General features: G+C 36.0%; 1 protein-coding gene across 7 annotated transcripts in view; it reads left to right on the top strand.

Moving 5' to 3' along the window:
* LOC143017865 (uncharacterized) overlaps positions 1–25,736 on the top strand; it is a 466,837-nt gene that overhangs the window by 36,774 nt on the left and 404,327 nt on the right. The window lies entirely within an intron of this gene.

Genomic DNA, 25,736 nt, shown 5'->3' with positions numbered 1-25,736 from the left:
TTTTCGACCAAAAAGTTCGAGAATTTTACGTCTCAGAACTCGACCAAATTTCGGCTCTCGAACAAACCGAAAGAAGCCGAGCGTACCCGAACGCGGCTCACTCGCGAGCCGAGAGAACTCGAACGCTAAGGACACTTCCTCCGTAGCGCATTTGCGATCAAAGTTCATTCCGAGCAGACGTGTTCGTTCTTATTTACGTAAATCTGACTTTTTTTTCATCTTTGCATCGTGTATTAGCCCCTAATCATGGGTCCAAAGAAAGCAAATTCAAGTGGTGAAGAAAAGAGGAAAGTAGTGCGCAAAACTATTGAATCTAAAAAAGAATTAATAGCGAAATATGAATCTGGCGTTCGTGTGTCTGCGTTGGCTAAGGAGTTTGGGATGGCGAAATCGACGATAAGCACCATCCTAAAAAATAAAGACCAGGTTAAAGCAAGTGATGTGGCTAAAGGATCAAGTGTTTTTAGCAAACAAAGGCCACAGGTATTGGAGGAAGTGGAGAAACTTTTGCTGATTTTCGTAAATGAGAAACAGTTAGCAGGTGATACTCTTAGTGAAGATGCAATTTGTGCCAAAGCAAGACAATTGTATGAAGATTTGATAAAAAAAGATCCTAGCATTATTCCGGAAGGGTTTGATTTTAAAGCAAGCAGAGGGTGGTTTGAAAAGTTTAAGAAAAGAAGTGGGATACACTTATTTATGGTAAACAGTATACAGTGCAGTTTATGGTGTAAAATAGTAAAAAAAAAAAAATAGAAAAAGTTGTTTTTTAGACTTGGAACGGATTAAAATTATTTATATTGATTATAATGGGAAAAAATTGTTTCGGTTTTCGAACAAATCGCTTTTCGAACAGCCTTCTCGAACGGATTATGTTCGAAAACCGAAGTTTGACTGTATATATATATATATATATATATATATATGGAAGATATGTGGCAAATGAAACATTAAGGCTAGAGTATGGAGGATGGTTTATGTCCTAGGCCCAAAAATCCACACAGTTGGTCAGTGAGTGTGGGGTTAAGTGACCTAGGTGAGATCTGTAAAGTCCTGTCAGATCGCAGTGGGAGAAGCCGTTCCCAAATAAAAGTTGTTAACCAGTTTGATGTCTTCTCCCAGCTTCAGTCCACAGAACCTAGGAGGTTGAAACGTCTGGTCTGAATAAAAATCCATACTCTAGCCTTAACATTTCATTTGCCACCACTCCTCCATAATTTGTCAATCTTTACATATGTATATAAAGGAGGAAACAAAGAAGATCCTACAAACTTCAGACTGGTATTCCTTATAAGCACAGTAGCAAAAATATACGAAAAAGTTATCAGAAACAAATGGATCAAACACATGGAAGATAATAAAATATGAAACCCTAAACAATTTGGCTTGAGATTAATTGAAATAATACAAGAAAGAGATGACTGGGAAGATGTGATAAATGGCACCCCACAAGGCTCTCTTTTGGCTCCTTTAATGTTTGCCATATATATAAATGATATGGATGAGGGAGTGAAGTGTTACATGAACTTCTTTGCTGATGATGCCAAATTACTCAAGAGAGTAAGCACAGAAGAAGATTGCAGATCGCTACAAGAAGACCTGGACAAAATATGGGAATGGAGTCAGAGGTGTGAAATGAACTTTAACATTAAGAAATGTAGTATAATGGAATTTGGAAAAAGCAAAAATAGAATATCGGGTCAATATAAATTTGGTAACAAGGAAGTCAAAAAAGTCGACTCAGAAAGGGACCTGGGAGTGATTATCTCAAGTGACTTGACACCTGATAAACATGTCAGTAAATTATTTGGAGAGACTTTTAACTTATTAAGATAAATGAAAATGGCCTTCGACTACATGGATGAGGAAGTGGTAAAAAAAATAGTGGTTGCACTAGATCAATGAAAGTGGCCTTTGACTACATGGATGAAGAAGTGGTAAAGAAAATAGTGGTTGCACTAAAAAGACCTAAACTAGAATATGCTGCAACACTATGGGCACCTAGCACAAAAAAAGAAAAGAAAAGAAAAAAGAAAATTAGAAAGAATTCAAAGAGCAGCGACAAAAATGGCACCTACACTATCAAATTTGACATACGAACAAAGATTGGAGAAATTACATCTATCAACACTGAAACAAAGAAGAGAAAGAGGTGATTTGTTGACCATTAACAGAATTATGAAAGGGATAGAAATTCTTGATAGAGATGACGTATTAAAATGGGACAGAAGAGAAACAAGAGGACACAAAAAGAAGCTGAAGAAGGACAGTTACAGAAGAGATTTGAAAAAGAATAGCTTCCCACATAGAGTGATTGATGTCTGGAACAAACTAAACAGAGAAAGTGAGTTCCAAAGCTATGCAAGATTTTATGAATAAACTGGATGTGAAAAGATACGAAAATGGGTCACAACAAGCATAGCTCTTGTCCCGTAATATACAACTAGGTAAATACACACAATCGTCATATTGACGGCGAAGATTGGAACTCTGAAAAAAAAAGCCATTTTTGTGGATTTCAGCGACAAGGGAGTACCTATGTTATATTAGTTGGGAAGGGGAAAGCTTGTGGTATAGTGGGCAGGTGAAAAAAAGAGAAGGGGAGGCATTATTGAGGAAAATGGAAGAAAATGAGGAAGGGGAGGATCGGGCCTTGGAAGTCAGAAGGGCTGTAAACAAAAGATGTGCAGACGACACAGCTAATGTCAATCAAGTAAGCAAAGCTGTTAAAAGTAGGAATATAGATAAGAGCAGCTCAGTAGAAAGTAGAGCTAATTTCTATGGATTTAATGAAGGAGGAGATGACAACCTCCCCCAATTAGCAAGTCTATAGGAAAAACTAACAAAAATGAATGAAGCATGGGAGGTTAGGTTTAGCCAACTCACACTAATTACACAAAGAGTTGATAAATTGGAAGAACTAAAGAAGGAGAACCAAAATCTAAATAAAGAAATAGAAGAATTAAAAAGACAGTTAAGAGAAGTAAAGGATGAGAATGAGGAATTAAAGAGGAATAATAAAGAGAATAAAGAGTCCATAGCAAAAGAGGTAAGTGGTTGGAAAAAAGTTCAGGTGGATGATGAAATTGAATTTAGAGATATAGTGAAACAACAGATGAAGGAACACACTAAGGACACAGTTATTAAAGTGATGAGAGAGAAGGAGAATATAGTAAGAGACTTGCATACATACATATACCAAGGGTTTTTCCCCCTTACAAGGGAGGTAGCCAAAAAGGAAAAGGCATAAAATCATTCCCACCCATTCCATCCCTAAATACACTCCACTCCCCTCCACCCTCCCTCTTATCTTGGCACCTCCTGGATGACGGGTCATCCCTGCACCCTGTCCACTACCCTGGGTCGGAGGTAGTGTCGCAAGGCACAGCACATCCACAGCAAGGCTGCTTCATTAAATCGGCGACCCCCCCCTCTCTGTCCCCCCATGCAGAAAAAGAGAAGACGGTGAGAAATCCCTTCGAGCTGCGTCAAATTTTGCTCACACATACTACATCACCCCCCATCCCCCCACCCATTCCACCTCGTATATCACAACATCATCCATATACAACCATTCTCCAATCACCCCTGTCTTCTGTCCTCTCCTGTCCTTCCTCAACAGACATTCCCCTCTTCCCCAAAACCCCCTTCACCCCATCCATCCATCTCATCTTAGGACGTCCCCTCATGTTCACTCCCTCCACATCTGCCTTCCATACCTCTTTTACTAGTCTTTCTTCACTCATTCTTTCCATGTGTCCAAACCATCCTAATACTTTCATCAACCCTATCTCCCAACTCCATTTCCACCCCTGTTCTCCTCCTCACCTCCTCATTTCTCACTCTATCCAACCTAGTAACCCCTATCATACATCTCAGACACCTCATCTCAAACACATTCAAACTCCTCCTCTCTTCCTCTCTTATGTTCCATGTTTCTGCCCCATACAGTGCTGTTGGCACAATCACTCCTTCATACAGTCTCCTCTTAGCATCCATTCCCAAATCTTCAATCCACCAAGGCATTTACTCACTTCTCTCAATCTACATTCTACCTCCACCTTCACTCCACCTTTTCCTGCATATTTGCACCCAAGTATCTAAAACTATCCACTTCCTCCAGTCGCTCTCCCTTAATGCTCACTTCCAGTAAGAGACTTAGCAGATAAAAATAAATGTATAATTATATTAGGAATGGAAGAGAAGCATAATCCAAATAGGACTACAAGAGTAAAGGAGAAGGAAAAAGTAGACTAGGTATTAAAAATAGTTCAAGAAGATGAACAAGAAATAGAGAAAGAAATTGAAGAAATATATAGACTGAGGAAATACAGTATAGACAAGACCAGATCACAAACGACAGCAGAGAATGTCTTATCAAAAACAGGGAAACTAGCAAAAAGTGATCAGTAGAAACAGGTATGGATTAAAAGATGAATAAAGAGGAAGAGAAAACAAAATCAAAGCTAAGGAAAAAAACGAGAACAGAACAGAGAGAAAAAGAAATTCTATTGGAGAATAGTGGATATGAAAGTGAGGAAATGGTTCATAGTAGAGAAAAATAGAAAGGAAACAGAAAACAGGATGGAGGTAACAGAAAATTAAAAGTGTCTTTCACAAATATAGATGGCTTAATAACAGCTTGAATTAACCGAATGATTTTCTGAAGGAAAAAGATCCTGACATAATGGGAATTGTAGAGACAAAATTGAAAGGTCCATTACCACCCAACAGTGCATATAATTATTGGATTAGAAACAGAGAAGTAAAACAAGGAAAAAAGACAAAAGACCCAAAAAATGAAAAACTATATATTGGTTATAGAAATGAATATGTACAAGTACGCAGAGAAGAAAAGAGAAAATATGAAAAGAATGTCAGAAAAATGTAAAGATCAACAAAAACTGTTTTATAGATTTGTCAACAACAAACTGAAAAACAAACAAGAATTAATGAAACTACAACAATGAGGAATAGAATACACATAGGAAATAGAAATGGCAGAAATTATGAAGAAGCATTTTAAATCAGTGTTTACGAGGGAGAATATACAACTTATAGATGTCGAGTGGGAGGAGAAAGTCCCCCCATGAAAGAGAAAGAAGTAACAAGGAATGAAATAATGAATCACTTGAGTAAACTTGATGTCAGAAAATTGGATGGTCCAGATGAAATGGCAAACTGGATTTTGAGAGAATGCAGGAATGAACTAACAGACAAAATACATAGTCTAATAAGCAGTTCATTGAAGGAGGGAAAAGTTCCAGAAGATTAGAAAAGAGCAAATATAGTACCAATATAGAAAGGGGGAAACAAAGAAGACCCTACAAACTATAAACTGGTCTCTCTTACAAGTACGGTAGCTAAAATTTGTGAAAGAATGATCAAAATTAGATGGGTAAAGCATTTGGAAAAAACAATGTACTAAATCCGAGGTAGTTTGGATTTAGACAAGGAAGATCATTCGTCACAAATTTGATGTGTTTCTATTCAAGACTAATAGATATAATACAAGAAAGAGATGGATGGGCTGATTGTGCCTTTCTAGACCTGAAAAAAGCTTTTGATAAGGTGCCACATAAGAAATTACAAAAGAAATTAGAAACTGCAGGAGGAATACAGGGCAAACTACTTAAGTGGATGGAAGGCTTCTTGCACGAAAGGAAAATGAGAGTGGTGATGAGAGACAAACATTCCAATTGGGATGAAGTGATTAGTGGAGTTCCACAAGGAACAGTTTTGGCCCCAATAATGTTTTGCTATATATATTAATTATATGGATATAGGAATGAAAAGTTATATGAGCTTCTTTGCGGATTATGCAAAAATGTTGAAAAAAGTGAACACCGAAGAAGACTGAGTCGCTGCAGAGTGATCTCAATAAAGTATGGGAATGGAGTAGGAAGTGGGAGATGGAATTCAACATTAAGAAGTGTAGTATAATGGAATTTGGAAGAAGCAAAAAAAGAATAGTGGGTTCATATACATTGGGAGAGGAAGAAATTGAATAAGTGAAAAAAGAGAAGGACCTAGGAGTCATTATTATGAATAATATGTCCCCTGAGAAACATATAAAAAAATTGTTGGAGGAAGTTGTAATTTAATAAGATAAAAGTGGCATTTACATACCTGGATGAAGAAATGGTGAAGAAAATACTGGTCACTTTGATAAGACCAAAATTAGAGTATGCAGCTATGACGTGGTCGCCAAGTACAAAAAAATGTATAACAAAACTTGAAAGAATACAAAGAGCAATTACGAAACTGGCACCAACACTCTCAGAACTATCATATGAGGAGAGATTGACAAAACTTGAGCTACAGACATTGGGAAAAAAAAAAGAGAGAGAGGATACTTGATAACTATTTAAAGAATCATGAAAGGCATAGAAATTATTGATAGAGAGGATCTAATAAAATGGGATGGAAGAAACACAAGAGGACATGGAAAGAGAATAAAAAAAGACAGTTATAGAAGAGACCTGAAAAAGAACAGCTTTCCCCACAGGATAATAACTGTATGGAACAAGTTGGATGAAAATGTGGTGTGTGCAAAAATGATACATGAATTTAAGAACAGGCTAGACAAAATGAGATATGGAGATGGGACACCATGAGCATAGCTCCCCTTACTGTGAAATACAACTAGGTAAATACACACAATCGTCGGATTGACAACGAAGATTGGAACTCCGGAAAAAAATGCAATTTTCTTGGATTTCAGTGACGAGGGAGTACCTTTGTTTTATTAATAGGGAAGGGGAAAGCTCGTGGTGTAGTGGGCAGGCGAAGAAAAAGGAGAAGGGGAGGCATTATTGAGGAAAATGGAAGAAAATGAGGGAGGTGAGGAATGGGCCTTGGATGTCAGAAGGGGTGTAAACAAAAGTTGTGCAGACGACACAGCCAAAGTCAAACAATTAAGCAAAGGTATTAAGAGTCGGAATATAGAAAGAGGAGGTAATTACTTCTATGGATTTAATGAGATGACAACCTCCCCTGACTAGTAAGTCGAGAGGAAAAACTAACAAAAATGAACGAAGCATGGGAGGTTAGGTTTAGCCAACTCACACTAGTAACACAATGAGTTGATAAACTGGAAGAACTAAAGAAGGGGAATCAAAACCTAACTAAAGAAATAGAAGAATTAAAAAGACAGTTAAGAGAAGTAAAGGATGAGAATGAGGAATTAAAATGGAATAATAAAAAGAATAAAGAGTCCATAGCAAAAGAGGTAAGTGGTTGGAAAAAAGTCCAACAGAATAACAAAATTGAATTTAGAGATATAGTGAAACAACATATGAAGGAACAAACTAAGGACACATTTATTAAAGTGATGAGAGAGAAGGAGAATGTAGTAAGAGACTTAGCAGATAAAAAGAAATGTATAATTATATTAGGAATGGAAGAGAAGCATAATCTAAATAGAAATACAAGAGTAAAGGAGGAGAAGGAAAAAGTAAGCAAGGTATTAAAATAGTTCAAGATGAACAAGAAATAGAGAAAGAAATTGAAGAAATATGTAGAGTAAGGAAATACAGTGTGGATAAGACCAGACTAATTAAAGTTAAATTCAGGTCACAAACGACAGCAGAGGATATCTTATCAAAAACAGGGAAACTGGCAAAAAGTGATCTATATAAGCATGTATGGATATAAAGAGAGATGACTAAAGAGGAAAGAGAGGAAGAGAAAACAAAAACAATTGAAGCTAAGGAAAAAACAAAAACAAAACAGAGACAAAGAGAAATTCTATTGGAGAGTAGTTGATATGAAAGTAAGGAAATGGTTCATAGTAGAGACAAATGGAAGGGAGACTGAAAACAGGATGGAAGTAACAGAAAATTAAGTGTCTTTCACAAATATAGATGGGTTAATAACAGGCTTGAAAGAACTGAATGATTACCTAAAGAAAAAAGAACCGGACGTAATGGGAATTGTAGAGACAAAATTGAGAGGTCCATTACCACCCAACAGTGTAGGACATGGTGCATATAATTATTGGATTAGGAACAAAGTAAAATAAGGTGGTGGAGTTATGTTCCTAAGGATATAAATGTGAGGAATGTTACATATGGAATAATAGTGTGGAGATGGTTATGATGGAAATAGAGGGTAGGGATAAGAAGAGCAAGAAGTTTGTGGTAAATTATGTGCCTTCTAAAACGGCTTCGTGGGAAGAGAGAGAACACAAAAATATGTTAGAAGACACATGGATAACACTGAATAAGATAATGGAAGATGGAGGAAGAATAGTTATCATAGGTGACTTTAATTGTAAATAAATCTGCTGGGAAGAGATGACAGTGAATGGTGGAGACGACCCATGAGGAAATGTACTACTTGATACAATTATGGAACATACAATGATGCAATGGATACAAGAGAATACTAGGTATAGAAATGAGGAAAAACCATGGAGACTGGACCTAATAATTACATCAGAACCCGAAATAGCGGACAAGATTGAATATAAGACACCAATAAGTAAAAGTGACCACATGTTGGTTGAACTGGAACTAAATGAGGAAAAATACATGGAAAAAATGAACAATATAGAAAGGGAAGATTGATTTATGGAATCAAAATTGGATAAAATAAGAGAATTCTTTCAGAAAGCAGACTGGGAAAGGATACACAAGCAGGAAACAACAGTAGAAGAGAAGTGGAAAAATTTGACAAAAATTCATAAAGAATGAGTGGAAAAGTATGTTCCAAGACAAAAACAAGAAAAAGGATATGTAAAATGTTGGTACAACAAAACATGTAGTGAGTTAAAAGACAAAAGGGATAAAGCTTGGATAAAATGGTAGAAAGACAAAAGACCTGAAAAATGGAAAATATATACTAGTTATAGAAATCAATATGTACAAGTGCACAGAGAAGAAAAGAGAAAATAAGAAAAGGATGTCATAGAAAAATTTAAAGATCAACCAAAACTATTTTATAGATTTGTAAATGACAAACTGACAAACAAACCAGAATTAGTGAAACTACAAGGAGGAGTTGAATACACAGAGGAAATAGAAATGGCGGAAATTATAATCAAGCATTTTAAATCAGTGTTTACGAGGGAGAACATACAACTTAGAGATGTCAAGTGGGATGGGTTCTTTTTCCTTCAGGTAATCATTCAGTTCATTCACGCCTGTTATTAAGCCATCTATATTTGTCAAAGACACTTTTAATTTTCTGTTACCTACATCCTTTTTCCAATAGACATTCTTTTTGTTTGACTCTGTTCTGTTCTTGTTTTTTTCCTTTGCTTCTATTCTTTTTATTTTCTCTTTCCTCTTTATTCATCTCTCTTTTTATCCATACCTGTTTATACTGATTACTTGCTTGTTTCCCTGTTATTGATAAGATATTCTCTACTGTCGTTTGTGACCTGAATTTAACCTTAATTGCTCTGGTCTTATCTATATTGTATTTCACTAGTCTATATATTTCTTCAATTTCTTTCCCTATTTCTTGTTCATCTTGAACTAATTTTAGTATTTTGTTTACTGTTTCCTTCTCCTCCTTTACTCTTGTAGTCCTATTTGGATTATGCTTCTCTTCCATTCCTAATATAATTATACATTTCTTTTTATCTGCTAAGTCTCTTACTATATTCTCCTTCTCTCTCATCACTTTAATACTGTGTCCTTAGTTTGTTCTTTCATCTGTTGTTTCACTATATCTCTAAATTCAATTTTGTTGTTCTCTTGGATTTTTTTCCATCCACTTACCTCTTTTGCTTTGGACTCTTTATTCTCTTTATTATTCCTCTTTAATTCCTTATTCCCATCTTTTACTTCTTTTAACTGTCTTTTTAATTCTTCTATTTCTTTAGTTAGGTTTTGATTCTCCTTTAGTTCTTCTAGTTTATCAACTCATTGTGTTACTAGTGTTAATTGGTTAAACCTAACCTCCCATGCTTCGTTCATTTTTCTTTTAGTTTCTACTCTAGTCTTATTAGTCAGGGGAGGTTGTCATTTCTTCCCTCTTAAATCCATAGAAGTAATTATCTCCTGTTTCCATTGTGCTACTATTATCTATATTTCTACTTTTAATACCTCTACTCACCTGTTTGACCTCGTCTGTGTTATCTGCGCAACTTTTGTTTACACCCTTTCTGATGTCCAGAGCCTGTTCATCCCCTTCCTCATTTTCTTCCATTTTCATCAATAATGTCTCCCTTCTCCTTTTTCTTTGCCTGCCCAATACACCATGAGCTTTCCCCTTCCCTACTAATACAACACTGGTACATACATACATATACCAAGGCTTTTTTCCCCCTTACCAGGGGGGTAGCCAAAAAGGACAAGGCACAAAAACATTCCCACCCATTTCATCCCTGAAAACACTCCACACCCCTCCACCCTCCCTCCCATCTTAGCACCTCCTAGATGACGGGTCATCCCTGCACCCTGTCCACTGCCCTGGGTCAGCAGTGTCGCAGGACACAGCACATCCACAGCAAGGCCGCTTCATTAAATCGGGGACACCCCCTCTCCATGAAAATTGCATTCCCCCCCCCCCCCCCAGAGTTCCAATCTTTACTCTCAGTCCGATGTGTGTATTTACCTAGTTGTCTTTTACGGGAAGGGGAGCTATGCTCGTAGGGTCCCGTCTTCATATCTCATTTTATCTAAACTATTTTTAAATTCATGTATTGTTTTTGCACACACCACTTTCTCATCTAACTTGTTCCAACTGTCTATTACTCTGTGAGGAAAGCTGTTCTTTTTCAAATCTCTTCTATAGCTGTCTTTTTTTATTTTCTTTCCGTGTCCTCTTGTATTTCTGTCATCCCATTTTATCAGATTCTCTCTATCAGTAATTTCTATGCCTTTCATGATTCTGTAAATAGCTATCAAATCTCCTCTCTCTCTTCTTTGCTCTAGTGTCTGTAGTTCAAGTTTTGCTAGTCTCTCTTCATATGATAGTTTTGAGAGTGTTGGTGCCAATTTTGTAATTGCTCTTTGTATTCTTTCAAGTTTTTTTATACATTTTTTTATACTTGGTGACCATATCGTTGCTGCATATTCCAATCTTGGTCTTATCAGGGTGATTAGAATTTTCTTCACCATTTCTTCATCCAGGTATGTAAATGCAACTTTGATTGTTCTTATTAAATTATAAGTTTCTCCAAAAATCTTATTTATATGTTTCTCAGGTGATATATTATTCATAACAATGACTCCCAGGTCCTTCTCATTTTCTACTTTTTTTATTCCTTCTTCTCCCAATATATATGCTCCTGTTATTCTGTTTTTGCTTTTTCCAAATTCCATTATACTACACTTTTTTGTATTGAACTCCATCTCCCACTTCCTACTCCATTCCTGTACTTTATTTAGATCTCTCTGTAGTGATTCACAATCTTCTTCAGTTTTCACTCTTTTCAGTAGTTTTGCATCCTCTGCAAAGAAGCTCATATAGCTTTCAATTCCTTCATCCATATCATTAATATATATAGCAAACATTATTGGGGCCAGAACTGTTCCCTGTGGAACACCGCTTATTACTTCATCCCATTTTGAGTGCTGGTCTCTTATCACTACTCTCATTTTTCTTTCTTGCAAAAAGTCTTCCATCCAATTTAGTAGTTTGCCCTGTATTCCTCCTTCAGTTTCTAATTTCTTAAGCAACTTCTTATGTGGTACTTTGTCAAAAGCTTTCTTTAGGTCTAGAAATGCACAGTCCGCCCATCCATCTCTTTCTTGTATTATATCTATTAGCCTTGAATAGAAACATATTAAATTGGTGACGCATGATCGTCCTTGTCTGAATCCAAATTGCCTTGGATTTAACACTTTGTTTTTTTCTAAATATTTTACCCATCTACTTTTGATAATTCTTTCACAAATTTTTGCTATTGTACTTGTTAGAGAGACTGGTCTATAGTTGGTAGGTTCTTCTTTATTTCCTCCTTTATATATAGGTACTATATTTGCTTTTTTCCAATCTTCTGGAACTTTTCCTTCTTTCAAGGAACTGTTTAGTATGCTATGTATTTTGTCTGCCAGTTCATTCCTGCATTCTTTCAGTATCCAGTTTGCTATTTCATCTGGTCCATGCGATTTTCTGACATCAAGATTACTCAAGTGTGTTAATATTTCATTCTTTGTTACTTCTATTTCTTACATAGGGGGGACTTTCTCTTTCCATTCGTTCTCTTCAGGTTGTATGTTCTCCCTTGTAAACACTGATTTAAAATGTTTGTTCATAATTTCCGCCATTTCCATTTCCTCAGTGTATTCAACTCCCTCTTGTCTTATATTCTCCAAGTCTTGTTTGTTTTTCAGTTTATTGTTTACAAATCTGTAGAATAGTTTTGGTTGATCTTTACACTTTTCTATAACATCTTTTTCATATTTTCTCTTTTCCTCTCTGCACGTTTGTACATATTCATTTCTATAACAGGTATATATTTTCCATTTTTCAGGTCTTCTGTCTTTTTTCCATCTGGTCCAGGCTTTGTCTCTTTTGTCTTTTAACTCCCTACAACTTTTGTTGTACCAGCATTTTACATATTCTTTTCCTTGTTTTTGTCTTGGGACATACTTTTCCACTCCTTTTTTGTAAATTTTTGTCAAAATATTCCATTTCTCTTCTACTGTTGTTTCTTCTTTGTATATTTCTTCCCAGTTTTCCTTTTGAAAGAATTCTCTTATTTTATCAAAGTTTGTTTTTTCATACATCATTCTTCCTTTTCTATATTGTTCATTTCTTTTCATATATTTTTCTTCATTAAGTTCCAGTTCAATCAATATGTGGTCACTTTCACTTATTGGTGTTTTATATTCAATTTTGTCCACTATTCTAGGTTCAGATGTAATTATTAGGTCTAGTCTCGATGGCTCTTCTTCATTTCTATACCTATTGTTCTCCTGTATCCATTGTGTCATTGTATGGTCAGTAACCATCTCAAGTAGAGCGTTTCCCCATGAGCCGTCTCCACCCTTTACTGTCATTTCTTCCCAGCAGATTTCTTTGCAATTAAAGTCGCCCATCATAACTATTCTTCCTCCATCTTCCATTATCTTGTTTAATGCTATCTTTGTGTCCTCTAACATACTTTTATGTTCACTCTCTTCCCATGAGGCTGTTTTTGGGGGAACATAATTTATCACAAACTTTCTGCTCTTCTTATCTCTGTCTTCTACTTCCATCATTATCATCTCTACTGTATTCTTTCCATATGTGACACACTTCACGTTTATATCCTTCTTAGTCAGGAACATAACTCCACCCCCTTGTTTTGTCTCTTTGTTTCTAATCCAATAATTATATGCATCATGTCCTACACTGTTGGGTGGTAGTGGACCTTTTAATTTTGTTTCTACAATTCCCATTATGTCTGGTTCTTTTTCCTTCAAATAATCATTCAGCTCATTCAATCCTGTTATTAATCCATCTATATTTGTGTAAGACACTCTTAGTTTTCTGCCACTTCCATTGTGTTCTCTGTTTCCCTTTTGTTTTTCTCTAGTATGTCGACTTTCTTTAGTTTCATATTCACTACTCTCCAATAGAATCTCTCTTTTTCTGACTCTGTTCTGTTCTCGTTTTTTTCCTTAGCTTCAAGTCTTTTCTCTTTTTCTTCCTCTTTATTCATTTCCCTTTTTATCCATACCTTTTTATATTGTTCACTTGTTGCTAGTTTTCCTGTTTTGGATAAGATATTCTCTGCCGTCGTTTGTGACTTGAATTTGATCTTAATTGGTCTGGTCTTATCTGTGCTATACTTTCCGAGTCTAAATTTCTCTTCAATTTGCTTCATAATTTCTGGTTCATCTTCCTGAACTGATTCTAGTAATTGGCTTACTTTTTCATTTTCCTCTTTGATTCTTGTGGTTCTATCTGGGTTGTGTTTTTCTTCCATTCCTAATATATTTATACATTTCTTCTTGTCTGCTAAATCTCTTACTATATTCTCCTTTTGTCTCATCACTTTAATAACCGAGTCTTCAGTATGTTCTTTCAATTGCTGTTTGACTATGTCAGTGAATGAAACTTTATTGTCTTCTTGGGTTGCTTTCCAATTCTTAGCTTCTTTAGTTATGGCCTCTCTGTTTTCTTTACTATTCCTCTTCAATTCCTCATTCTCCACCTTTACTTCTCTTAACTGTCTTTTTAGGTCTTCTATTTCATCAGTTAAGTTTTTGTTCGCCTTCTCTAGTTTTTCCAATTTTTCAAACCTCTCAGCGATTTTTGTCATCTTGCCAAACCTAACTTCCCAGTTGTCAGACATTTGTTGAAGTTTTTCCTCCAGTTTTGTCAGTCGGGGGAGGTTGGTATCCGCCGCCCTTTCATTAAATCCTTTGAAATTATCATCCTCACCTTCCATTGTACTGCTTTTATCTATGTTTCTAATCTTTACATTTTTATTAGACATTTCGTCGTCACTCAGCTGGTAGGGGGGCCGTTTTTTTTATGTTTACATTTCGTCTGTCTGCCTGGGCCAAGTCTTCTCCTTCCTCATTTCCTTCCATTTCCCTCAGCAATCCCTCCCCTTCTCCTCTTTCCCTACTTTCCCACTACCCCACGAGCAATTTCCCCCCCACCCTGCAAATACAATAGGTACTTCCTTTGCTTTGGAATCGTCTATTTTTCACTTTTTCTTCAGAACGTCCTCTACGCCGTCCGTTCACTGAAGTGTGTGTGTGTGTGTATTTACCTAGTTGTATTTTGTGGGAGAAGAGCTATGCTCGTAGTGACCTGCAGTTGTATCTTTCCGCATCCAGTTCTTTCTTAACCCCTTCCATACGGTGCCGCACACGTAGGCGTCATGGACTTAGATCTCGGTGGCAGCAGCCAATGCCAGCCGTACGACGTGTCGTAATAATACTCGCATCATAAAATATAGTTACCGCTTATATCGATCGTTCTCTCTTCACCCGTGAATTTTGATAACCATAGAAAATGCGATTACAAAAGAATTAGAAAGAATGTCATTATGGAGGGGCGACTACAATAAATATAATCAAGACGCCGATATGGCAGCCTCGCGAATACACTCGCTCCCCATGACGCCTACGTGTGCGGCACCGTATGGAAGGGGTTAAGATCACATATAGTTTTAGTACTCACTGTTTTCTCATTCAATTTGTTCCATGTATCTATTGCTCTGTTTGGAAAGCTGTTCTTTTTCAAATCTCTTCTGTAACTGTCCTTAATTTTCTTCTTGTGTCCTCTTGTGTTTCTTCTGTCCCATTTAAGTAGATCATCCCTATCAAGGATTTCCATCCCTTTCATAATTCTTTGCTCCAGAGTTAATAAGTTTAGTTTGTCCAATCTTTGTTCATATGTCAACTTGCTAAGTGTTGGTGCCATCTTCGTCAATACTCTTTGAATTCTTTCTAGTTTCTTTATGTTGTTTTTTTTGTACTGGGTGTCCGTAAGGACACCGCATATTCTAATTTTGGTCTTATCAGTGTAACTAGTATTCTCTTTACCATTTCCTTGTTCATGTAGTCAAAGGCAACTTTCATTGATCTCATTAAATTGTAGGTTTCTCCAACTATTTTGTTTACATGTTTGTCTGGTGTCATGTCATTAGAGATAATTACTCTTTGGTCTCTTTCTGATGCAGCCCGAAGGGGTTTCTCCCTGTCTTCTCCTTTTATGCAATGGGGGGACGGAGAAGGGGGGTCACCGATTTAATGAAGCGGCCTTGCTGTGGATGTACTGTGTCTTGTGACACTGCTTCTGACCCAGAGCAGTGGACAAGGTACAGGGATGACCCGTCATCTGGGAGGTGCTAAGATGGGAGGGAGGGTGGAGGGGTGTGGAGTGTATTCAGGGATGGAATGGGTGGAAATGATTTTATGCCTTTTCCTTTTTGGCTACCTCCCTTGTAAGGGGGAAAAAGCCTTGGTATATGTATGTATGCTCTTTCTGAGTTTACACTTGTAACTATCTTTGTTCAAATTTTGTATTGACTGGATATTCTGTTTTTACTTTTTCCAAATTCCATTATACTACATTTCTTAATGTTGAAATTCACTTTGTTCTTTTTACTCCATTTCCAGACTTTGTCCAGGTCTTCTTGAAAAGATTTGCAATCTTCTTTAGTCACTCTCTTCAATAGTTTCGCATGATCTGCAAAGAAGTTTATATAACATTCAATTCCTTCACCCATGTCGTTTATACATACATACATATACCAAAGGCTTTTTCCCCCGTACATGGAGGGTAGCCAAAAAGAAAAAGGCATAGAAACCACTCCCACCCATTCCATTCGCTACATATCCCACTCCCCTCCACCCTCCTCCCTCCCTCTTATCTTGGCACCTCCTGGATGACAGGTCATCCCTGCATCCTGTCCACTGCCCTGGGTCAGAAGGATTGTCGCAAGACACAGCACATCCACAGCAAGGCCGCTTCCTAAATTCAGCAAACCCCCCCCCCCCCTCTGTTCCCTCTGTCGAGGACTTCCATCCATTTCAAAATTCTGTAAATGGTCAGTAGATTTCCTCTTTCTCTCCTTTGCTCCAGGGTTGGTAGTTCCAGTTTGGCCAATCTTTGTTCGTATGCCAATTTAGAATGTGTTGATGCCATCTTTGTTGTTGCTCTTTGAATTCTTTCTTATTTCTTTATATTCTTTTTTGTACTGGGTGTCCATAGTGTTGCAGCATACTCCAATCTTGGTCTTATTAGCATGACAAATATTTTCTTTATTTTCTATTTTCTTCATATGATAGTTTTGAGAGTGTTGGTGCCAATTTTGTAATTGCTCTTTATATTCTTTCAATTTTTTTTTATACATTTTTTTGTACTTGGTGACCACATCGTTGCTGCATATTCCAATCTTGGTCTTATCAGAGTGATTAGTATTTTCTTCACCATTTCTTCATCCAGGTATGTAAATGCCACTTTGATTGTTCTTATTAAATTATAAGTTTCACCAAAAATCTTATATGTTTCTCAGGTGACATATTATTCATAACAATGACTCCCAGGTCCTTCTCATTTTCTACTTTTTTTATTCCTTCTTCTCCCAATTTATATGCTCCTGTTATTCTGTTTTTGCTTTTTCCAAATTCCATTATACTACACTTTTTTGTATTGAACTCCATCTCCCACTTCCTACTCCATTCCTGTACTTTATTTAGATCACTCTGTAGTGATTCACAATCTTCTTCCATGTTCACTTTTTTCAATAGTTTTGCATCCTCTGCAAAGAAGCTCATATAACTTTCAATTTCTTCATCCATATCATTAATATATATAGCAAACATTATTTGGGCCAAAACTGTTCCTTGTGGAACACCACTTATTACTTCATCCCAATTTGAGTGTTTGTCTCTTATCACTACTCTCATTTTTCTTCCTTGCAAAAAGTCTTCATCCATTTAAGCAGTTTGCCCTGTATTCCTCCTTCAGTTTCTAATTTCTTAAGCAACTTCTTATGTGGTACTTTGTCAAAAGCTTTCTTTAGGTCTAGAAATGCACAATCAGCCCATCCATCTCTTTCTTGTATTATATCTATTAGCCTTGAATAGAAACATATTAAATTGGTGACGCATGATCGTCCTTGTCTGAATCCAAATTGCCTTGGATTTAGCACGTTGTTTTTTTTCTAAATATTTTACCCATCTACTTTTGACAATTCTTTCACAAATTTGCTATTGTACTTGTTAGAGAGTCTGGTCTATAGTTGGTAGGGTCTTCTTTATTTCCCCCTTTATATGTAGGTACTATATTTGCTTTTTTCCAATCTTCTGGAACTTTTCCTTCTTTCAAGGAACTGTTTATTATGCTATGTATTTTGTCTGTCAGTTCATTCCTGCATTCTTTCAAAATCCAGTTTGCTATTTCATCTGGTCCATGCAATTTTCTGACATCAAGATTACTCAAGTGTTTCAATATTTCATTATTTGTTACTTCTATTTCTTCCATAGGGGGGACTTTCTCTTTCCATTCGATCTCTTCAGGTTATGTTCTCCCTTGTAAACACTTATTTAAAATGTTTGTTCATAATTACCGCCATTTCAATTTCCTCTGTGTATTCAACTCCTTGTCTTGATTTCTCCAAATCTTGTTTGTTTTTCAGTTTTTTGTTTACAAATCTGTAGAATAGTTTTGGTTGATCTTTACACTTTTCTATGACATCTTTTTCATATTTTCTTTTCCTCTCTGCATGTTTGTACAAATTCATTTCTATAACAAGTATATATTTTCCATTTTTCAGGCCTTTTGTCTTTTTTCCATCTGGTCCAAGCTTTGTTTTTTGTCTTTTAACTCCCTACAACTTTTGTTGTACCAGCATTTTACATATTCTTTTTCTTGTTTTTGTCTTGGGACATACTTTTCCACTCCTTTTTTATAATTTTTTGTCAAAATATTCCATTTCTCTTCCACTGTCATTTCTTCTTTGTATATTCCTTCCCAGTTTTCTTTTTGAAAGAATTCTCTTATTTTATCAAAGTTTGTTTTTTCATACATCATTCTTCCTTTTCTGTATTGTTCATTTCTTTTCATGTATTTTTCTTCATTTACAGTTCAATCAATATGTGGTCACTTTTACTTATTGGTGTTTTATATTCAATCTTTTCCACTATTCTAGGTTCAGATGTAATTATTAGGTCTAGTCTCGATGGCTCTTCTTCATTTCTATACCTAGTGTTCTCCTGTATCCACTGTGTCATTGTATTGTCAGTAATCATCTCAAGTAGAGCGTTTCCCCATGAGCCGTCTTCACCCTTTACTGTCATCTCTTCCCAGCAGACTTCTTTGCAATTAAAGTCGCCCATCATAACTATTCTTCCTCCATCTTCCTTTATCTTATTTAATGTTATCTTTGTGTCCTCTAACATACTTTTATGTTCACATTCTTCCCATGAGGCTGTTTTCGGAGGCACATAATTTATCACAAACTTTCTGCTCTTCTTATCTCTGTCTTCCACTTCAATCATAATCATCTCTACTGTATTCTTTCCATATGTGACACACCTCACGTTTATATCCTTCTTAGTCAGGAACATAACTCCACCCCCTTGTTTTGTTTCTCTGTTTCTAATCCAATAATTATATGTATCATGTCCTACACTGTTGGGTGGTAGTGGACCTTTTAATTTCGTTTCTACAATTCCCATTATGTCCGGTTCTTTTTCCTTCAGATAATCATTCAGCTCATTCAACCCTGTTATTAATCCATCTATATTTGTGTAAGACACTCTTAGTTTTCTGCCACTTCCATTGTGTTCTCTGTTTCCCTTTTGTTTTTCTCTAGTATGTCGAATTTCCTTACTTTCATATTCACTACTCTCCAATAGAATCTCTCTTTTTCTGACTCTGTTCTGTTCTCGTTTTTTTCCTTAGCTTCATGTCTTTTCTTTTTTTCCTCCTCTCTTTCCTCTTTATTCATTTCTCTTTTTATCCATACCTTTTTACATTGTTCACTTGTTGCTAGTTTCCCTGTTTTGGATAAGATATTCTCTGCCGTCGTTTGTGACCTGAATTTAATCTTAATTGGTCTGGTCTTATCTGTATTATACTTTCCGAGCCTAAACTTCTCTTCAATTTGTTTCATTATTTCTGGCTCATCTTCTTGAACTAATTTTAGTAAACTGCTTACTTTTTCATTTTCCTCTTTGATTCTTGTGGTTCTATCTGGGTTATGTTTCTCTTCCATTCCTAATATAATTATACATTTCTTTTTATCTGCTAGGTTTGACTATATTCTCCTTCTGTCTCATCACTTTAATAACTGAGTTTTCAGTTTGTTCCTTCATTTGTTGTTTGATTATGTCAGTAAATGCAACTTTACTGTTTTCTTGGATTTTTTTCCAACCCTCTTTGTTGTCCTTACTATTCCTCTTTAATTCTTCATTCTCCTCTTTTACTTCTTTTAACTGTCTTTTTAATTCTTCAATTTCATTAGTTAAGTATTTGTTCGCCTTCTCTAGTTCTTCCAATTTTTCAACTGTGCGCAATGTTGGTTACGTTACCAAACCTATCCTCCCAATGTTCAATCATCTTATCAAGTTTCTCCTCTAGTCTTGTCAATCGGGGGAGGTTGGTATCCCCCCCCACCCTCTTTAAATCCCTGGAAACTATTATCATCACCTTCCACTGTGCTGCTCTTATCTATACTCCTAGTATTTACATTTTTGTTGATCCCGTCCTCTCCAAAGTCATTGTCTTCAGTTCTCCTCTTGTTTACAAATCTCCTGGCCTCCTGGACCATGCCTCTCTCTTCCTCATTTCCTTCCATTTCCCTCAATATCCCTTGCCTTCTCCTTCTCTATCACTTCCCCACTATTCCACGAGCACTCCCCTTCCCTATAAATACAAAAAGGCACTTCCTGGACGTTGAGATCCACGTAGATTTTCCTTTTTCCTCGGAACACCAATTCTCGCCGTCCATTCGATGAAAGGGTGTGTGTGTGTGTATTTTACCTAGTTGTATTTTGCGGGAAGGGGAGCTATGCTCGTGGTGTCCCGCCATTGTATCTCGCAGTGTCTAGTTTGCTTTTAAACTCATGAATGGTTTTTGCGCATACTATTTCATTATCTATCCAGTTTGTTCCAAGTGTCCAAAACTCTGTGTGGAAAACTGTTTTTCTTCAGTTCTCTTCTATAGCTATGTTTTTTTATTTTCTTTCCATGTCCTCTTGTGTTTCTCTTGTCCCAGTAAAGTAAGTCCTCTCTATCAAGTATCTCTGTGCCTTTCATGATTCTGTAGATGGTCAATAGGTCACCTCTCTCTCTTCTTTGCTCCAGTGTTGGTAACTCCAGTTCAGCCAATCTCTCCTCGTATGATAGGTTTGCAAGTGCAGGTGCCATTTTTGTAGCTGCTCTTTGGATTCTTTCTATTTTCTTTATATTCTTTTTGGTACTGGGGGACCACAATGTCGCCGCATACTCTAGTCTAGGCCTTATCAATGTAACCAATATTTTTTTTATCATGTCTTCGTCCAAGTATGCAAATGCCACTTTTATTGACCTTGGCAAGTTGTAAGTCTCCCCGACAATTTTGTTAATCTGTTTATCATAGGACAAGTCGTTTGTGATAATTACTCCCAAATCTTTTTTGGATCCTACTTTCTTTACTTCCTTGGTTCCAATTGTATATTTTCCTGATATTCTGTTTTTGCTTTTTCCAAACTCCATTATGCTACACTTCTTAGTATTAAAGTCCACTTCCCATTTCTGACTCCAGTTCCATACCCTATTCAGGTCTTCTTGCAGTGCTTCACAGTCCTTATCAGTTTCTACTTTCCTTAACAGTTTGGTGTCGTCAGCAAAGAAGCTCATGTAACAGTTCATGTCCTTGTCCATGTCATTCATATAGATAGCAAACATTATTGGTGCCAGTACAGATCCTTGCGGTACTCCACTGATCACCTCTTTCCAATCTGAATATTTTTCTCTGAGCACTACTCTCATCTTTCTACCAATCAGGAAGTCCTCCATCCATTTTAGTAGGTTCCCTTGTATTCCTCCTATGTGTTCCAGTTTTTTTAGTAATTTTCTGTGTGGTACTTTGTCAAAGGCTTTTTGCAAGTCTAGGAATGCACAATCAGCCCATCCATTTCTTTCTTGCACTATGTCTATTACAAAGGATTACAAAGGCGGAGCATGCCGACAGGAGACCTTTTGGTTCATATCTAGGTCAGATGCGAAAAAAAATCATAATAAAATAATAAATAAAAACTATGATAATGTAAATAACAAATAAAATACATAAATAAATGCATAGGTATAGTTAAATAATAAACAAACAGGTAAATAGTAAATAATAATAAATTGACATGTAACTAATGATAAATGAAAATCAAACAGGCAAATGATAACAAAACAAAAACAAATAATATAAGATAAATTATAATCATTACAGCATCTTGCTTAGTTGTTTATCTAAATGATTCTTAAAGCTTCGAACTGAACTACATTGCAGTACCTGTGCAGGAAGTTTATTCCATTCATTAACTACATGGTTGGCAAAGTTATTTCTACCTACTTCCAAATTGAATCTATTTCCAGACAGTTTGAGACCATTGTTTCTTGCCTGATTCTCATTCAATGTGAAAATTTGGTCACTTTTGATGTTGTCAATTCCCTGTAGAATTTTAAAGACCTGTATCAAGTCACCTCTGAGTCTACGCTTTTTTAGTGAAAACAGATTCATATGTTTTAGTTGATTTTCGCATGATTTATTTTTTATATTTGGAATCAGTTTTGTGGCTCGCCGTTGTACTTTTTCCAGTCTGTCAATGTCTTTAATGAGATTCGGTGACCATACGGAAACAGCATATTCCAAATGTGGATGAACTAACGATTTATATAGTCCTAGAATCTTATTTGCTTTCTCAGAGGCTGAAATACACTGCTTGGATGATTTGAGGTCGTTACTGATAATTACGCCGAGATCTTTTTCACTTTCCACTTTTGTTAACGAATTTCCAAATAACTTATAATCGTACTTACTGTTATTTTTACCTATGTGCATTACCTTGCATTTACTTGTGTTAAATTTCATTAGCCACTTTTCAGACCATTGCTGTAATTTATCTAAATCTTCTTGAATATCTAATTGGTTTAAGTGATCATTTGCCATTCCGCTCATTTTTGTATCATCAGTAAATTTGGAAACAGTAGATTTTAGTCCATGGTCTATGTAATTTATATATACTATAAATAGAAGTGGTCCAAGAACGAAACCCTGAGGAACTCCACTTGTAACATTTTTCCATCTAGAAGTTTTTCCATTTAAAACAACTCTCTGTTTTCGACCATTCAACCAATTACTAGTCCAACTTAATAAGCTACCACTTATTCCGTGTAAAGCTAATTTAGTAAGTAGTCTTTCGTGTGGGACGGTATCAAAAGCTTTTGCAAAGTCTAGGTATATTAAATCTATATTGTTTCGTTTGTCATAATTCGAGATAACTGTGTTGTAGAATTTGAGTAAGTTAGTCACACAAGAACGTTTCCGTCTGAAACCATGCTGACTATCATTTATCAAACGGTTACTTTCTAAATGATGTTCGATAGTATCTCTGATGATAGTTTCCATTATTTTTCCTACAATTGAAGTCAAACTTATAGGCCTATAGTTATTTGGTTTCTTTTTGTCACCTTTTTTGAATATGGAAGTAACATTAGCTAGCTTCCATTCTCTTGGGACATCTCCGGATGTGATGGATTTCTTGAAAATATATTCTAATGGAACAAGAATCTCATTTTTCATTTCCTTTAAGATTCTTGGATGCCAACCGTCAGGCCCTGGTGTTTTATTAACTTTGAGTTTATCTATACACCTTTAAATGTTTTCTTTTGTTATATTTACCGTAGTGAGTAAGTTTACCCTAGACTTTTCACAGGTTTCAGTTTGGAGTTCACTTTGAGGTGTCTCGTTTATGAATACCGAGCTAAAATAATTGTTTAAGATATTACACATTCCTTCATTTGAATATTGAAGTTGACCGTCAGCAGATAATAGTGGACCAATGTGATTCTCTTTGGATTTATCAGCAATGTTCATTTCGTATTGTTGTTTTCTTTTTCTTATTGTCTTTTTTAAATCTCTCTGTATTGATACATAATTTTCATAGTCAGTAGATGCACCCGAGCACTTACATTTCTTATAAGCCTGTCTCTTTTTAGCAATACTTTTTTCAGTTTCTTTGTCGAGCCACTTTGGGCAAGCCTGATTTGAGGGACGTCTGTCCTTAAAAGGAATGTAAGTATGAATCATCTTAGTGAGCGTATATTGAAATATTTCCCACATCTGATCTACAGGTCTTTCGCTTAATTTTGCCTCCCAATCTGTAAGCTGAAGCTCCTGACGTAGTCCTATGAACTGAGCTTTACTGAAATCGGGTATTTTAGAAACACAAGTATCTATTCTAAAAAAATTTAGGGGTTTGAATCTAAGTTGTGATCACTATTTGCAACAGTTTCACCGACTTCTACATCAGTTACCATGCTTTCGCGGCTAGTGATCAATAGATCGAGTAAGTTTCCATATCTTGTGCGCTCTTTTATATGCTGAATTAAGTAATTGTCACCAAGAAAATCAATCAAGCGACTACCTATATGGCTATGTTCAAGAGTCATCCAATCAATGTCAATAAAATTGAAATCACCCATTATCAATAAATCCCGGTTGCAGAAACTAGACAGTTCCTGAAATAACAGTTTGTCGTCTGCTGATGATAATGTCTTTGGCCTATGTATTACACCTATATTCATTTTTTGTCCATTTGTTTGGGTTAACTCAACCCACAAACTATCATATGCATCCTGTTTCACTTTCTCTAAAACACAAGCATGAACATTATTTTTAACGTACAACAGAACACCCCCACCTTTCTTGTGGTTTCTATCCTGATGAAAGTGTTTAAATCCTGCAATATTAAATTCAACTTCGAACTCTGTACCATTTAACCATGTCTCAGTTATTCCTATCACATGGAGATTTTCGCTTATGACATACACCTGTATTTCTTGAAATTTGTTCCTAATACTATGAGCATTAAAGTACATGGTTTTAAGAAACTCGTGATTATTTCTTTTTGACACATTTTGAGTTTCAATATCATGTCTTACATTATCATTTTGTTTTTTATTTATACCTTGCTCTATATTATTATTTGGTCCTTCATTGACATTCAATGCCTCACCAACATTTCTCCCATCAAAATTAAAATTAACATTACCCCCATCACGGACATCTGGTCGATCATGGTCATCCGATCTCTTTTGTACATTTTGTCCCCCCTACGTCACCATGATTCACACCGGCCTCCCGTCGTTCATTCACATTATGTCTGGCATCCTTTCCTAAAATTATATTTTGTCCTCCAGTGACATTATATCCTGTGATATTTTTTCCTCCAATATAATTACATCCCATCATGGTCTTTTGCCTTCCACTGTCATTACATCCCATCATGATATTTTGGCCTTCATTGACATTCTGTCCAGTATCCCTTCCTAAAATTATATTTTGTCCTCCACTGACATTATATCCTACCGTGATATTTTCTCCTCCATTATTAGCCTTGAGTAGAAGCATATTAAGTTTGTGGTGCATGACCTTCCTTGTCTGAACCCGAATTTTCTTGGGTTTAATATGTTGTTGTCTTCCAGATGTTTTACCCATCTATTCTTGATGATTTTCTCACAAATTTTGGCTATAGTGCTTGTTAGTGATACTGGCCTATAGTTGGTCGGTTCTTCCTTGTTTCCTCCTTTATATATTGGTACAATGTTAGCATTTTTCCAGTCATTAGGTATCTTTCCTTCTTTGAGTGAACTATTTATTATGATGTGCATTTTGTCTGTTAGTTCTTCTTTGGATTCCTTTAGAATCCAATTTGCAATACCATCCGGGCCATGTGATTTTCTGACGCCCAGTTTTGATAGATGTTCTGATATTTCTTTTTGTGATATTGTGAACTCACTCATGTGGGGAGATTGCTTGTTATTATCTACGTCCCAATTTTGTATTTTCTCTCTGGTGAAGACAGATTTAAAGTGGTTGTTCATGACTTCGGCCATCTCTAATTCTTCTGTGTATTCTATATTTCCTTGGCGTAGTTTCACCATTTCCTGTTTGTTTTTAAGTTTACCATTCACATACCAATAGAGTAGCTTGGGTTGATCTTTGCATTTATCTATAATATCCTTCTCATGGTTCCTTTTTTCCTCTCTTCTCACATTAACATACTCATTTCTATAGTTTATATAAATTTGCCATTTGCTTTGTTTTTTGTCTTTTCTCCACCTTTTCCAAG

Source organism: Oratosquilla oratoria, chromosome 33 (assembly GCF_046742065.1).
Source record: "Oratosquilla oratoria isolate Oo_2021 chromosome 33, ASM4674206v1, whole genome shotgun sequence".
In the NCBI taxonomy this organism is placed as follows: domain Eukaryota; kingdom Metazoa; phylum Arthropoda; class Malacostraca; order Stomatopoda; family Squillidae; genus Oratosquilla; species Oratosquilla oratoria.
This window is presented reverse-complemented; position numbering and strand designations above follow the sequence as displayed.